At 38.9% G+C, this 18190-nt stretch overlaps 1 protein-coding gene across 7 annotated transcripts in view; it reads left to right on the top strand.

The window, feature by feature from the left end:
• NEO1 (neogenin 1) overlaps positions 1–18190 on the top strand; it is a 239690-nt gene that overhangs the window by 54233 nt on the left and 167267 nt on the right. The window lies entirely within an intron of this gene.

Consider the following 18190-nt stretch of genomic DNA (forward strand, 5'->3'; position numbering starts at 1 on the left):
ATCGGAAAAGACCCTGATGTTGGGAAAAATTGAAGGCAGGAGGAGAAAGGGATGACACAGGGCAAGATGGTTGGATGGCTTCACCGACTCAATGGACATGAGTTTCAGCAAGCTCCGGAGGATGAAGAAGGACAGGGAAGCCTGGCGTCCTGCAGTCCTTGGGGTTGCAAAGAGTCAGACATGACTGAGCAACTGAACAACAACAAATAATACCACTGCATTTTGCTGCTCAAAGTGTTCTAGCTTTGGAAGACCTTTCATTTGTTCATTTGTCCCTTTGATATAGTGCCATATTGGCTTTGTTTTCTTTTTTTTCCTTTTGTACTTTCCATCACTACAAGATGTTCCAGACTTTTCTGCCCTGTTCCTAGAATTAGCCATTTCTCTACTGAGCCCTGATTGCTTTCATAATATAATGTTTTAATAACAGTTTATTGAGATATAATTGGCATATCAATTACCTGTTTAAAATGTAAAGTTCAGTGACTTTTTCAGATATTCACAGAAATGTGTAGTTTTAACAATCAATTTTAGAGCATTTTATCCCTGCAAAATGAAGTAGGAAATGGCAACCCACTCCAGTATTCTTGCCTCAAAAATTCATGGACAGAGGAGCCTCAGTTCAGTTCAGTCGCTCAGTTGTGTCCAACTCTTTATGACACCATGAATCGCAGCACGCCAGGCCTCCCTGTCCATCACCAACTCCCGGAGTTCACTCAAACTCATGTCCATCGAGTCGGTGATTCCATCCAGCCATCTCATCCTCTGTTGTCCCCTTCTCCTCCTGCCCCCAATCCCTCCCAGCATCAGAGTCTTTTCCAGTGAGTCAGCTCTTCGCATGAGGTGGCCAAAGTATTGGAGTTTCAGCTTCAGCATTAGTCCTTCCAATGAATACCCAGGACTTATCTCCTTTAGGATGACTGGTCAGATCTCCTTGCAGTCCAAGGGACTCTCAAGAATCTTCTCCAACACCACAGTTCAAAAGCATCAATTCTTCAGCGCTCAGCTTTCTTCACAGTCCAACTCTCATATCCATATATGATCACTGGAAAAACCATAGCCTTGACTAGATGGACCTTTGTTGGCTGAGTAATATATCTGCTTTTCAGTATGCTATCTAGGTTGGTCATAACTTTCCTTCCAAGGAGTAAGCGTCTTTTAGTTTCATGGCTGCAATCACCATCTGCAGTGATTTTGGAGCCCCTAAAAATAAAGTCAGCCACTGTTTCCCCATCTATTTGCCATGAAGTGATGGGACCAGATGCCATGATCTTCGTTTTCTGAATGTTGAGCTTTAAGCCAACTCTTTCACTTTCCTCTTTCACTTTCATCAAGAGGCTTTTTAGTTCCTCTTCACTTTCTGCCATAAGGGTGGTGTCATCTGCATATCTGAAGTTATTGGTATTTCTCCTGGCAATCTTGATTCCAGCTTGTGCTTCTTCCAGCCCAGCGTTTCTCATGATGTACTGTGCATATAAGTTAAATAAGCAGGGTGACAATATACAGCCTTGACGTACTCCTTTTCCTATTTGGAACCAGTCTGTTGTTCCATGTCCAGTTCTAACTGTTGCTTCCTGACCTGCATATAGGTTTCTCAAGAGGCAGGTCAGGTAGTCTGGTATTCCCATTTCTTTCAGAATTTTCCACAGTTTCTTGTGATCCACACAGTCAATGGCTTTGGGATAGTCAATAAAGCAGAAATAGATGTTTTTTCTGGAACTCTGTTCCTTTTTCGACGATCCAGCGGATGTTGGCAATTTGGTCTCTGGTTCCTCTGCCTTTTCTAAAACCAGCTTGAACATCTGGAAGTTCACAGTTCACGTATTGCTGAAGCCTGTCTTGGAGAATTTTGAGCATTACTTTACTAGCGTGTGAGATGAGTGCAATTTTGTGGTAGTTCGAGCATTCTTTGGCATTGCCTTTCTTTGGGATTAGAATGAAAACTGACCTTTTCCAGTCCTGTGGCCACTGCTGAGTTTTCCAAATTTGCTGGCATATTGAGTGCAGCACTTTCACAGCATCATCTTTCAGGATTTGAAATAGCTCAACTGGAATTCCATCACCTCCACTAGCTTTGTTCGTAGTGATGCTTTCTAAGGCCCACTTGACTTCACATTCCAGGATGTCCGGCTCTAGGTGAGTGATCACACCATCGTGATTATCTTGGTCGTGAAGGTCTTTTTTGTACAGTTCTTCTGTGTATCCTTCCACTTCTTCTTAATACCTTCTGCTTCTGTTAGGTCCATACCATTTCTGTCCTTTATCTAGCCCATCTTTGCATGAAATGTTTCCTTGGTATCTAATTTTCTTGAAGAGATTTCTAGTCTTTCCCATTCTGTTGTTTTCCTCTATTTCTTTGCATTGATCGCTGAGGAAGGCTTTCTTATCTCTCCTTGGAACTTTTTGGAACTTTGCATTCAGATGCTTATATCTTTCCTTTTCTCCTTTGCTTTTTGCTTCTCTTCTTTTCACAGCTATTTGTAAGACCTCCTCAGATAGCCATTTTGCTTTTTTGCATTTCTTTTCCATGGGAATGGTCTTGATCCCTGTCTCCTCTACAGGGTCGCAAACCTCCATCCATAGTTCATCAGGCACTCTGCCTATCAGATCTAGGCCCTTAAATCTATTTCTCACTTCCACTATATAATCATAAGGGATTTCACTTAGGTCATACCTGAATGGTCTAGTGGTTTCCCCCACTTTCTTCAGTTTAAGTCTGAATTTGGCAATAAGGAATTCATGATCTGAGCCACAGTCAGCTCCTGGTCTTGTTTTTGCTGACTGTATAGAGCTTCTCCATCTTTGGCTGCAAAGAATATATATAATCAATCTGATTTCAGTATTGACCATCTGGTGATGTCCATGTGTAGAGTCTTGTCTTGTGTTGTTGGAAGAGGGTGTTTGCTATGACCAGTGCATTCTCTTGGCAAAGCTCTATTAGCCTTTGCCTTGCTTCCTTCCATACTCCAAGGCCAAATTTGCCTGTTACTCCATGTGTTTATTGATTTCCTACTTTGGCATTCCAGTCCCCTATAATGAAAAAGACATCTTTTTTGGGTGTTAGTTTTAAAAGATCTTGTAGGTCTTCATAGAACCATTCAACTTCAGCTTCTTGAGCATTACTGGTTGGGGCATAGGCTTGGATTACCGTGATATTGAATGATTTGCCTTGGAAACGAACAGAGATCATTCTGTCGTTTTTGAAATTGCATGCAAATGCTGCATTTCAGACTCTTTTGTTGACCATGATGGCTATTCCATTTCTTCTAAGGGATTCCTGCCCACAGTAGTAGATGTAATGGTCATCTGAGTTAAATTCACCCATTCCAGTCCATTTTAGTTTGCTGATTCCTAGAATGTCAACATTCACTCTGCCATCTTCTGTTTGACCACTTCCAATTTGCCTTGATTCATGGACCTGATAGTCCAGGTTCCTATGTAATATTGCTGTTTACAGCATCGGACCTTGCTTCTATCACCAGTCACATCCACAGCTGGGTATTGTTTTTGCTTTGGCTCCATCCCTTCATTCTTTCTGGAGTTATTTCTCCACTGATCTCCAGTAGCATATTGGGCAGCTACTGACCTGGGGAGTTCCCCTTTCAGTGTCCTATCCTTTTGCCTTTTCATACTGTTCATGGGGTTCTCACGGCAAGAATGCTGAAGTGGCTTGCCATTCCCTTCTCCAGTGGACCACATTCTGTCAGACCTCTCCTCCATGACCCACCCATCTTGGGTGGCCCCAGAGGGCATGGCTTAGTTTCATTGAATTAGACAAGGCTGTGGTCCTAGTGTGATTAGATTGGCTAGTTTTCTGTGATTATGGTTTCAGTGTGTCTGCCCTCTGATGCCCTCTCGCAACACCTACGGTCTTACTTGGGTTTCTCTTACCTTGGACTCGGGTATCTCTTCACGGCTGCTCCCAGGTATTACAATAAAGATGCATAGTTCCGAGCGGACAGGGGGCTTAGAGGGAGGGCAGTGCGGCCCAGACAACCTGGCCTCGACACCTCAGCTCCTGTTTCCATGCAACCGAACCTGAGCTTGTGCCCCCACCTCTGAGGGCCTGGCAGAGTACAAAAGAATCAGACGTAACTAAGCACGCACGCACGCACGCACACACACACACACACACACACACACACACACACACACACACACACACACGTGTCCCCATGAAAAGAAACACTGTACCCTGTTAGCACTCACTTTGCATTTCCTGTTTCTCCCCCCAACTCCCCACCAGGATAACACTCTGTTTCTGGATTTATCTGTTGTGGACATTTCATGTAAATGACATTGTACAGTATGTAGCTTTTTGCACACTACTTTTACTTAGCATAATGTTTTCAAGGTTTATCTATGTTGTAGCTTCTATCAGTACTTCATTTACTTTTACTGTTGAATAATAATCAGTTATACTGATAGATCACATTGTGTTTATCCATTCATTGTTTGATGGATATTGGGTCGTTTTCATGTTTCTACTTTTTGGCTGTTATGAATAATGCTGTGTACATTTGTGTACAAAAATTTTTTGAAGTTTTTTTGTTTGGATCTGAATCAAGATCTACACTATTGGTTTGTATGCATTTTAAGTTTCCTTTAAGCTAAAAGTATCCCCCTATACCTTCCTTTATTCCTTGTAATTTATTTGTTGAAGTAACTGGGTCATTTGTCACCAAGAATTTTCTCTCAATGGGGATGATGTTGATTGCAACCCCATGGGGTCTATTACCACATTACCCTGTCCTTTTATTTTTTCTTAATTTGTCATTGGATCTAGAGCTTGATTCAGGGTTTTGCTGTTGTTTTGCTGAGACTACCACATAGGTGGTGGTGGTGTATGCTTTCATCAAGAGGCATATCGTGTGTGTTTCCCTGTTGCTGTCAGCCGCCAGAGTTCAACATACTGTGGCCATGAGTCACGTCTGGTTTGTGGCCTCTTTTTGTACGTCAGTTCAGTTCAGTCACTCAGTCGTGTCCTACTCTTTGCAACCCCATGAATCGCAGCACGCCAGGCCTCCTGGTGCATCGCCAACTCCCGGGGTTCACTCAGATTCACATCCATCGAGTCAGTGATGCCATCCAGCCATCTCATCCTCTGTCGTCCCCTTCTTCTCCTGCCCCCAATCCCTCCCAGCATCAGAGTCTTTTCCAGTGAGTCAGCTCTTCGAATGAGGTGGCCAAAGAACTGGAGTTTCAGCTTTAGCATCACTCCTTCCAAAGAACACCCAGGACTGATCTCCTTTAGGATGGACTGGTTGGATCTCCTTGCAGTCCAACGGACTCTCAAGAGTCTTCTCCAGCACCACAGTTCAAAAGCATCAACTCTTCGGCACTCAGCTTTCTTCACAGTCCAACTCTCACATCTCACATTCTCACTGGAAAAACCATAGCCTTGACTAGACAGACCTTTGTTGGCAAAGTAATGTCTCTGCTTTTGAATATGCTGTCTAGGTTGGTCATAACTTTCCTTCCAAGGAGTAAGCGTCTTTTAATTTCGTGGTTGCCGTCACCATCTGCAGTGATTTTGGAGCCCCCAAAAATAAAGTCTGACACTGTTTCCACTGTTTCCCCATCTATTTCCCATGAAGTGATGGGACCGGATGCCATGGTCTTCGTTTTCTGAATGTTGAGCTTTAAGCCAGCCTTTTCACTCTCCTCTTTCACTTTGATCAAGAGGCTTTTTAGTTCTTCACTTTCTGCCATAAGGGTGGTGTCATCTGCATATCTAAGGTTATTTATATTTCTCCCGGCAATCTTGATTCCAGCTTGTGCTTCTTCCAGCCCAGCGTTTCTCATGATGTACTCTGCATATAAGTTAAATAAACAGGGTGACAATATACAGCCTTGACGTACTCCTTTTCCTATCTGGAACCAGTCTGTTGTTCCATGTCCAGTTCTAACTGTTGCTTCCTGACCTGCATATAGGTTTCTCAAGAGGCAGGTCAGGTGGTCTGGTATTCCCATCTCTTGAAGAATTTCCCACAGTTTCTTATGATCCACACAGTCAAAGGCTTTGGCATAGTCAATAAAGCTGGAATAGATGTTTTTCTGGAACTCTCTTGCCTTTTTGATTATCCATCGGATGTTGGCAATTTGATCTCTGCTTCCTCTGCCTTTCCTAAAACCAGCTTGAACATCTGGAACATCTGGAAGTTTTTTTACATAGTATTAGCCAAAGTTGGGTTTTATATTTTTAAAGCATTAAAAAAATGAAGAACAAAGAAAGAATATGTGACCGAAACTGTATGTAGCCTGCAAATCCTAACGTACTGTCTCACCCTTTTCACAAAAAAGTTTGCTGACTCCCGGGTCAATGGTGTTTATTTCCCAGAGTGGTTAATTTATTAGGGTTTGCAAAATTGTGATATCATCTCATTATTTAATTATTAGGTGGACTGCCTCCATAAACAGAAACTTATTTGGTGAATTTGATTCCCATCAGAACAATTTGATCAGGAAAAACACTAAATTACATGCCACTTTTTAAAAATAATGGTTTGATTCTGTAATGTTCTCCAAAGTTGACCAATTAGTGCTTTTGTTTGTTGGTATTATAAAGTAATATGCTTAGTCCTTCAGTCATGTCCAACTCTGTGACCCCATGGACTGTTCCCCACCAGGCTTCTCAGTCCATGGGATTCTCCAGGCAAGAATACCGGAGTGGGTACCCATTTCCTTCTCCAAGGGATCTTCCCAACCCAGGGATTGAACCCAGGTCTCCTGGGTTGCAGGCAGATTCTTTACCATCTGAGCCATTGGTACCCAGCATATCTTAGTGTTTCAACTTTTTATGTAATTATAGTGACTGATGCTTAAGTGTCCCATGTTTGGCCAGTCTTGAGTCTTTGGGGATGATCAATCGCTTTTGTGTTTTCTGGTGTGACTAGATGTTGCAGATTCATCTCATGTGCCAGTTGCAAACCTGGAATTAACCAGTTTTTTTTTTAAATGTTTTGTGTGAAAAAATGGAATTTAGAGGCCACATCTGTGTGTGGAAAGTATTTATTGCTACTGAGCTGAGCATTGTCACCAGTCCTTTTCATGTGAAGTGTTATTAGGAAATAACATATTTTTTAAATAAATAAAATACAAATTCATGTTGCACACAAAACAGAGGAGTACATGGCTTTTACTTAATCTTACTGATTTTACATCTGTATTGCTTCCACACTGAGATGAGAATCTTGTTTTTTGTAACTCAGTGAATTTACTCATTTGCTTTATTCCAACACACACACACACAGACACCACCCACCCCCCAACTCTCCAGCCCCGTTCCCAGTCTCAGTATCAATAGCAACTGCAATAAAATGGTTACTAAAACAGTTTAAATTGTGTCCTAAATTCTTGACTAGTTTCTTTTTGTGTGGTTAAAAGGATAACTGGATATTTAGGTTTGTTTCGTTTCTGATTTTAATTTTTAGAGACTTTGAAATTTTATTTTTTTGTTTTTTAACTGTGTAAAATATTTACATGGTCCTAATGTCAAATCTCGGAGAAGGCAATGGCACCCCACTCCAGTACTCTTGCCTGGAGAATCCCATGGGCAGAGGAGCCTGGTGGGCTGCAGTCCATGGGGTCGCTGAGGGTTGGACACGACTGAGCGACTTCACTTTCACTTTTCACTTTCATGCATTGGAGAAGGAAATGGCAACCCACTCCAGTGTTCTTGCCTGGAGAATCCCAGGGACGGGGAAGCCTGGTGGGCTGCTGTCTATGGGGTCACACACAGTCGGACACGACTGAAGTGACTTAGCAGCAGCAATGTCAAATCTATGAAGAAGATCTATTCAGTGACATCCAACTTCAGTTCCAGTCTCCTGTAATCATATTTTTTCCTTCTTAGCTGCATTAAAAACTATGTGGATATGTATTAGTATCTCACCTTTCTTAGATAAATATATCTACTTTCTTCAACCTTGCTTTTTCACTTAATTTATCCTAGAGATCACTCCATGGTAGAATATATTCTGTCATTTTACCTATTCACCACTGCATAGTATCCCACCGTGTCCGTGTACCACGGTTTGTTCAGTGTGTCCATTGCTGGTATCAGGATTGTTTCCATGCTGTTACTGCAGGTACTGCTGCAGTGATGAGTCTTGCTTGTACCTGTTTTCGTATTTTGGCCGGTCTGTGGAAGGAGTAGATTCAGAGACAGGGGATTGCTGAATCAAAGGGTGCTAGATATTGCAAACCCCCTTCTCTAGTGGCCATGCCATTTTGCATTCCCATCAGCCTGTCTCATTGCCTATAGAGTATGTTGAAAACATTTGGGGTTTTGCCATTATGATAGGTGAGAAGTTGTATCTGAGTGTAGTTTTAATTTGCATGCTTATTATGAATGAGGTCAAGTATCTTTTAAAATGATAAAAGGACCATTTCAGTCTAATTCTACATCTGTGTGAAAACGGCATGTAATTGTAGTAGTATAGAAAGTCATATTTTACTTCCACAAATGTATTTACAACTACTTGGTTATTATATACATGCATATATGTGGCTTCACTGTGTGTATTTTGGGGCTCATTCTTATCTTTCTGATACTTATCTTTCTGATACTGTTGGCATCTCTCTTAGATTTTAGAAGTCTTCTCTTTTTCCTCCCTTTGGTTATTTCAATCATAAATATGTCACCAAGAGATTAATAGACCAGTGAATGAAATATGAATTTGTCTATGACAACATTACAGCTTACTAATGCAGGCTTGAGTCAACAAGTCTAAACTCAGTTTATTTTTCATCAGTAAATAATACAGTTGAACAGAAAGATTCTAGAACCTCGTCTACAGACCTTGTAAGACTATCACATGAGTTTTCTGAAACATCTGCTTATTTTGCAACAAGAGCTTTACATGCATCAAGTTCTTTGCAGAAAATAGTTTTGATATTGTAAGACTCATTATTAAGGATTTGTAGTCTTAGGTTATTCTTTTTTGTATATATTTAAGTTGTTAGATTATCCTGTGGGATTTCATAAATATTGCTTTTGTTAGTAAAGCTGCTGACAGCAAAAGCTTTCAATAAATTATTCATAATCTGTTTGTTTTCTGTGTTCAAGAATTAATGCATCTTTATGCAGGAATTTTTTTAGCTGAACTTGATAACAATTTGTAGACATATGGTGTACAGTACACTTGAATACAAATTGTAATGCTTGTTTTCAGTACGAGAAAAGTAGTCTATTAGTGATCCTTAGAGCAACATCAACTCTCCAGAACATAGCTGATTACTGAAGAATAATAGAAAAAAGCTTTAAAAAATGTGAAGTAATTAAATGTCAGAGAAATTTCTGTTCTTTAAAGATGTGGGCCACTGGATTTTATCTGTTTTGTTTACTTCCACTTGTGTACTTACTATTCTCTTTGGTTCATTGAGAACTTTAGGCCTTGTTTTACCATCTTCCTCTCCATTCCAAGTTCTGGATAACTTGTGTGTCTACTTTGCTTATTATCTTTTTAATACCATCTTCAGTACTTTCAGTACTTTAACTTCCTCATCTCCAATGACTTCTCTTTTATGCCACTTCAAATATCAGCTTCCATAACTGCATCCTACCCTTGTCACCACTCAGCAGTGCTGAAATACTGAAATTATATAACAGTCTCAGTATAGTCTCCTGTCTGTCCAGGTTTCTCACATTAAACTGGCACCATTTTTGCCCATATCCGGTCACTCCTGTTTATTTCCTTTCCTATCTTTAGATTCCATTGACAACCAGTTGCTGACACCTTCAACTCTCCTATTTCATTGTCACTTTCTACTCATGTGCCTAGAAAGAAATCAGTTTTAAATGTCTAAACTTTTTCTTCCCTTTATTCTCCACAAAGTCATGTTCTTTTATTTGAACCTCTTTAAATACAGTTACCAACCTTAACTGGGCTCTCAGTGCAGCTGAGTAATCCAGTCTCCCCTCTCTTTGTGCCCTCTTCCTGACTGAAGCTACTTCAGGTGTTCACCACTACGTGCAGATGCCTTCTTCACATCTCCAGCCTACTCACACCATCAACAGTTGTTCTCTCCTTATGCTTAAGAGACTGTATGAGCAATTAACAATGACTCCTATAACTTTAAAGTCTTTCCTACCCAGAGTATCAGTTAAGGTGTTTTATTCCGAGCATTACAGATTTTAACTAACTTGAGCAAAGAAGAAAGTTTATTAGAATGATGTTGGACAGCTTAAAGGATCAATGGAAAAACTAAAGAACCAAAGTGTCTACTATATCATTTAGATAAAAAAGGTTATTTTTCTATAAATTATCATTCTTCTCAGTTATATAATTAATTCTGTTTGAATTTTCTTGAGACCTCATGCCTAAGGATATATATGTCGCATGTTGTACAGTGTCTGATATGCTGTAATTGCCTGGACAATCAACAATCCAGTGGACTGCTTTGCTCTCAATGTTTTAACATTGCAAAAGCATCTAGGAGTAAGGACTTTTTTTTTTTTGATAAGGACATTTTTGTATATAACAGTACCATTAATCACATCTAAGAGCACATGTATACCTGTGATGGATTCATTTTGATGTTTGGCAAAACTAATACAATTACGTAAAGTTTAAAAATAAAATAAAATTAAAAAAAAATTAAAATGAATATTATCTAATATACTAAAAAGTTTAATTCACTATTCCGTATATGCTATTTGTAAACCAGGACTCAGTAAAAGTTCACTCATTGTATTTTTGTCTCTTTAGTCATTTTTCATACCACCCTTAATACTGAATTTGATCCCTCAGTTAAGGTGGTGATCATTATGTTCGTTATGAAAGTACTTTTTGTTCCTTATAGTTAATGAGTAATTTGTGGATGACACTCTGAAATTGTGTGACTATCCTTTTTTCCAGAAACCTTCACCTAGTAGTTTGAGCAATAATCAATAATGAATTAATTATTACTACAATTTTAGATTAAGTTTCTAAAAAATTTTGTTTTTAAATAGGAGTTTCTGAGTAAGTGTTAAAGAGAAGATGTTGATAGTTTAAATTCCATAATTTTTACTATTTGGATATGGTAGACTGGTTGTTTGTATTTTACAGCCAGAAAGAGCTTTGCTTTGATTCCTCACATCTACTGTCACAATTCATAATCTTTTACTCTTTGCAGAAACAGTGCAACTTTTTTTTAAGAAAGAACTTTCTTGTTTGCTAAAAAGAATATTAATGAACAGTAGCATAGTCCATTGCAGTACTGACCAGTAGAAATGCAGTGTAAGCCATGTACATAATTAAAAATTTTAATGTGCCAATTTCCATGTACCATACCACATTAGAAAACCAAAAAGAAACAAGTGAAATTAATTTTAAGATATTTTATTTCAATATATCCAAAATATTTAAACATGTAATCAGTACAAAGTTATTTTGCGTTCTTTGTGTGTGTGTGTGCACAATAAGTCTTCTAATATTGGTGTGTATTTTATGTATTTAGAATGTCACATTTCACATTCCCAATAGCCGCATGTCACTAAGTGACTACTGGGCAGTGCCAATATCCAACTGGATATTAGTTTAGTGGTTATGATCTTGGCCACAGGAAAGCCAGACTAACTTGATTCAAATTTTGCTTTCTTCATAGGTAGCTTCTAAAAGTGTTAGTCGCTTGTTTCCAGGTGGCTCAGTGATAAAGAATCCACTTGCCAGTGCAGGAGACGGGTTCAATCCCTGGGTTGGGACGATCCCCTGGAGAAGGAAATGGCAACCCACCCCAGTATTCTTGCCTGAGAAACCCTTATGGACAGAGGAGCCCGGTGGGCCACAGTCCATGGGATCGCAAAAGAGTCGAACATGACTGAGCAACTAATTAACAAACAGAATAGGTAGCTTCATGACTTTGGACATTATTCATTCTCTTTGTGGCTCGGTTTTCTCTTTGTAAATGAGAATGATAATTACTAATACTCGTTTTGGAGAATTGAAAGAATACAAACAAAGCATTAGAGTAATGGCTGGTACATAGTAAATATTCAGTAAATGTTAACTATTATTATTGTACCTTTAGACTTGGTCCTGTAATTACCATTTTTTTCATAGAAGTATCATTATATTTTTTAGAAATAGGACTAGATCTTGGATCCTTGACTTCACTTCTGTATCAGGATGTTTGTTGCCCCCAGTCTCCTTTACCTCCTGTGTGGTGACTTCAGTAAGATGAACTAGATTTTCCAGGACACTTCTGCTTTCTAGTGTTTACTCCTCTAGTTACTATAATTCATTGAAATGAGTGGGGAAATCCAACTCTGCAAATCGCAATGAGTTAATAAAAGACTTATTGTTGTGATTTTTAAAAAACCCACAAAAGATTGACAGCTATAGTAACACTGGGTTGATGTATTTCTCTTTGTAAAATCCTAAAATTCCCCTCTATTACAAAAGCCTGTGTAGTTGTAGCAATGAGATAAAATGTTAACATATGGAGTGGAGGTGATCTTGAATATTCATGATAGTTGTATCCAGTTCAGAGTTATTTAGAATGTGTTTTAGATTATCCATTTTTGCATTAGATCAGAGTAACTGTAGATGATTGCACGGGCAGTAGTTAATGAAATTTTACAAAGGACACATCATTTTTAAAAAATGTTGACAATGTACTGTGATAAAACATTTTGCAGTCAGAATACTAGTAAGTTTTTAAATACTAGTCATGGTAGAAAAGTGTGAAACATTTAACAAAGTAGTATAGAATTACAGTGTATTGATAAAACAGTGTCACCATTCACATCTTTGGGTTACACCTCAATGTTAATATTTGCATTATATTATTATCATTGAGCTTATATTTTCTTGTATAATATACAAAAATGGAACTAAAAAATTCTTGTTTCGGAAATTCAGAAGACCTTGCATCAGGTTTTGGGTGAGATATATTACTCTCAGGACAATCTTCTGGCCACAAATAACAAAAGTTGCTTATAAGATGTTTGGAGAAGGCAGTGGCACCCCACTCCAGTGCTCTTGCCTGGAAAATCCCATGGATGGAGGAGCCTGGTAGGGTGCAGTCCATGGGGTCGCCAAGAGTCGGACATGACTGAGCAACTTCACTGTCACTTTTCAGTTTCATTCATTGGAGAAGGAAATGACAACCCACTCCAGTGTTCTTGCCTGGAGAATCCCAGGGACGGGGGAGCCTGGTGGGCTGCCGTCTATGGGGTCTCACAGTCGGACACGACTGCAGCGACTTACCAGACTTAACAGCATAAGATGTTTAGATAACTATCTAAACATGAAGATTTATATAGTTAATAGAAGTTCTGCTGCTGCTGCTGCTGCTAAGTCGCTTCAGTCGTGTCCAACTCTGTGTGACCCCATAGATACCAGTCCGTCAGGCTCCCCCGTCCCCGGGATTCTCCAGGCAAAAATACTGAAGTGGGTATAGAAGTTCTACTTAGTGTAAAAATTTTTATATCTTTCTCATCTAGTAGAATGAAAAATTCAGATTTTCCCTTAATTTTCAGCTGAAATACAAGTATTGCTAATATTGTTGGCCTGTTAGCTATTATTAATGTACCTTTCCTAAGAATTAGAGGATTTTCAGGTAATTGTTCAAAGCATTGGTGATATTGTTTGCAGGTTATCAGATAGTCTTCTTGCTGATCACATAGAAAGTTATGAAATATTAATGTTCTTTATTTATGACACTTTGAAAAGTGATAATAAAACATTTTACAAAGGACAGATTTGAAATCATCTGAATATCAAATTTTCAAGAATGAAGCTGATCTTAAACAGTGGAAATCTGATGTTATGCAAAGCCACTAAGGATCACTAATATTTAATTTCATCTTGGCCCACCCACCCTTCAAACCTGTAGAATTCTGAAAAGTACACAAAACACGAAACAAACCAAGGTACAAAGGGCAAGAAGCATTGACAAACCAGAGGTCATTTTAATCCTCTTCTGTAGTCTAGCCTTCTAGACTAGTGGTTGTGTTGGCTATAAATAGTGTAAATATGGTAGAAGTTATGATGTAGATGACTAGGTTTAGTAATATTATAGTGGGTTGTATAGTAGGATTGCTGTTACTCAGCCTATGTGGGCAATTGATGAGTAGGCTATAATTTCTCATAGTTGGGTTTGGTTTAGTCTTCCTCAGCCTCCGATCATAATTGATAAAATTGATAGAATAAGGATTAGGTTTAGGTTGATGGATGGAGAAATTTGGTAGAGTACGGATATAGGTGCTAATTTTTGTCATGTAAGCAGGATTAGGCCAGATGACAGGGAGATGCCTTGTGTTACTTCTGGGACTTAGACGTGGAATGGGGCTATTCCTAGTTTTATGGTGAGAGCTATTGTTATAAGTATAGATGCTGTTGGGTTGAATAATTTTATTACGGTCCATTGGCCTGAGAACATTAAATTAATGATAACGGCTATTATTAGTAATATTGAAGCTGTAGATTGGGTTAGGAAATATTTGGTCGATGCCTTGGATAGGCCTTAAAAACAAAGTTAATTGCTGAGAAGAGCACATACAGGGCGGGGTAAAAGACTTTTTCAGAGAGAGTCGTCAGGGAAGGCCTCTGTAGAAGTGACAGTTGGGTTGAAACATGAAGAATGAGAAGGAGCTAGACCTGTGATATGAGTGGTTGTGGAGCAAGTGTTCAGGCAGAGGGAAGAGCAAGTGCAAAGACTTTAGTACGGGAAAGAAAATGGCTTGTTCAGGAAACTAAATTATGTGGCCAGAGTTTACTGAGTTAGAGTGTGATATAAGATTAGGTTGCAGAGAGGCAGGAAGCAGATCCTGTAGACTTTTTGAATGCCTTGGTAATGAATTTGGATTTTATATTAGCTGTAATAGGGAGCTGTTGAAAGATTAGGCAGAGAAGAAAGATGACCAAATTTGAGTTTTAAGATCTCTTCATGTTATTTTATACATAATTATCAAAATGTAATTAAAAATAAAAAATAAAGTCCATATTTTATGCATTACAATTTCTAAAATGCGACTGGTAAACACAGAGTTTGTAAATGTTAGCAGTTTGGGGGAAAATAGTGTAGGCTTTTGGACTATGAATAGTTACTGTTAATTGAGGACCTGTTACCTGCCAAGCAGAACGTCCCTCATAGCTCAGTTAGTTAAAGAATCCGCCTGCAATGCAGGAGACTCCAGTTCGATTCCTGAGGCAGGAAGATCTGCTGGAGAAGGGATAGGCTACCCACTCCAGTATTTTTGGGCTTCCCTTGTGGCTCAGCTGGTAAAGAATCCAGTAAAGAATCTGCCCGCAATGTGGGAGACCTGGGTTCAGTCCCTTGGTTGGGAAGATTCCCCGGAGAAGGGAAAGACTACCCACTCCGGTATTGTGGTCTGGAGAATTCCATAGACTGTATAGTCCATGGGGCCGCAAAGGGTCAGACATGACTGAGCGACTTTCACTTCACTTCACTTACCTGCCAAGCAGTGAGGTGGGTGCTTTTACACATCTTCACAGAAATCTCCTTAAAAGGAAGCCATTATTTTATAGGGGAGAAAATTGTTTTCTAGGGGAATCAGTCCTGAATAATCATTGGAAGGACTGATGCTGAAGCGCCAATACTTTGGCTACCAGATGTGAAGAACTGACTCATTGGAAAAGACCCTGATGCTGGGAAAGATTGTAGGCAGGAGGAGAAGGGGATGACAGAGGAGATGGTTGGATGGCATCACCAACTCGATGGACATGAGTTTGAGCAGGCTTCAGGAGTTGATGACGGACAGGGAATCCTGGTGCACTGCAGTCTATGGGGTTGCAAAGAGTCGGACACAACTGAGCAACTGACCTGGACTGAGGGGAGAAGCAATTATTTTATAAGGGAGAAAGTTTTGAATACAGAAAGAAATTAACTAGCCCCGTCAGAGCTAGGATTTGCTACCATGTCTACCTGACTGCATTTTACTGAAGTTTTTTCCCACTTGGCTGTTTTTGCTAGGGGAAGGAGAAAGGAAGAACATTGAAGACTGAAGAAAAGGAAAGTGCTCTTACTATAATAAATTTTTATTGAATAAATTCACATATTTTTCATTTTGAAGTGTGATTGGAAAGGTAGATGCTATAAATTAGAACCATCAAATTGAATTTCTGTATTAGGACATTATGAACTTGAAAAAGAATTTCTGATCCAGATTTGATTATAAGTGGACATTTGTTTTTTTAAATGATATATCTGTGCCGTAAAAGTTTTTCAAAACATGTGTTTATGAGTTAAAATCATCCATGTAATATTAACAGCTAGCCACTTATCTAACTTGAAATTCCCAGGAAAGGAGTTCTGCATGCTTAATAGATTCAGTTTTTGGAGGAGTTAGCTGTACAGGGCAGAGAGGGGACATTGATTGTTGTATAGGAAAACAAGATAGAAAACATTTGTTAATGCTTGAGTGTTGCCTGTTCTTAATAGATAACATTGATGTATTTGGTTGAGCCCTTAGAATGTTGAATTACTTGAACTGACTTTTAAATGTTTTAATTATAAATTGAGAACCAGAAACAAGAGAACCTGAACTCTCAGGAACAAGAGTTCAGGTTCCTGAATGGTGATAGTGAACTCTGAGAGCTCAGTATGGATGAAATATGGGATTAAAGACTGACTAGATGGAATAGGATGATCAAAAGTAATGTTAAAGAGTAAAAGAAATATGAAGTCCATCGACATTAGTGTCTTAGCTTAGAGTGAAGAGATAATTTTCCTAGGATGAGTAACACTGTACAGAGCACTTATATTTGTAGGTGTATAAAAAAGTTTGCTTATCCTTCTGTTCCATATTCCTGCTGCTATCAATAACTTTGAACCTCTTTAGGCAGTAAGACAGCTAGATATCTTTTTATTTCTGCCAGTATTCGTATCCTATGTGTCTGTGTGTGTTTTTTTTTTACTCTGGGTCCAGTACAATTTAAAAATAATTATTGGCTGCATAATTAAAGTATGCAGTGAGTGTTATGATTTGTTGATATTTGGGGGTAGGGGCATTTCAGCTGAAATGAGTTTCTTGTGGATATTTTCCTTTCATAAGATGGAATTCCATCAAGAAGTGTGAAATATTCTATCAAAAAGTGAGGAATAGTCTATCAAGAAGTGAGAGCTATTCCATTAAGAAGTGAGAAATTTGCAGAGACTTGGGAGCATAGAAGAGATCAGATAGGATCATTAAACCTATTTCAGAATAATTTGTATGGTGACTCTGGTTATAGTAAACTAAAATTAAACAAACAAGTGGATAGGGAATCAGAACCCTGGTGAGAAGTATAGGACGGTTTTTATACAAAGTCAGCTGAGAAGTGGGTGTCTGATAACACTTCTACTGTGACAAAGGAAGAGTGGTTAAATACAGTGGTGATGGATCTTTTGAAAAATAATCCTCTGTCCTCAACAAAGGATTAATCACCACCAACAACAGAAAATTTATTATTAAAAGGATGACAAGGATGCGTAAGCAATTGTTCATATTTTTTAAAGTAAATAATACAGAAATCCATGAAGTTAAAACCCTTCTCCCTATATGCTCTCCATCAGCAGCTCAATCCCACTACTCTCCCCGAGAGAAAACTCTGTTGACTGTTTAGTGTTTATTCTTCCAGACTTGTTCCTCTATATTTACATTTAAATATATGCACATGCACATATATACTCCTGTGTAGAAGGCAATGGCACCCCACTCCAGTACTCTTGCCTGGAAAATCCCATGGATGGAGAAGCCTGGTAGGCTGCAGTCCATGGGGTCGCTGAGGGTCGGACACGACTGAGCGACTTCACTTTCACTTTTCACTTTCATGCACTGGAGAAGGAAATGGCAACCCACTCCAGCATTCTTGCCTAGAGAATCCCAGGGACGGGGGAGCCTGGTGGGCTGCCATCCCTGGGGTCGCACAGAGTTGGACACAACTGAAGTGACTTAGCAGTAGCAGCACATATATTTTAATATAAGTGGGATCATCCTGTACACATTTTAAAACTTAAATTTTTTTATTTAGCAAATATATGCATTTTGATAATCATTAAGTCTCAGTATATGAATATACCCTAGACTTTTCATATTGTTCCCTTCTGGGCACACTATATATAGAGAGATGAAAGTAGCTTTATTTCTGCTTAAAGAAATAACGAAACCACAAAAGTAGTAGCACAAAACAAACCTAAATTTTTAAAAATAATCTTAGGAGAAAGAAAACCTTTTAAAATATAACAGGTTTACTTTTAG

The sequence above is a fragment of the Bos taurus genome, chromosome 10, assembly GCF_002263795.3.
Source record: "Bos taurus isolate L1 Dominette 01449 registration number 42190680 breed Hereford chromosome 10, ARS-UCD2.0, whole genome shotgun sequence".
Taxonomy (NCBI): Eukaryota; Metazoa; Chordata; class Mammalia; order Artiodactyla; family Bovidae; genus Bos; species Bos taurus.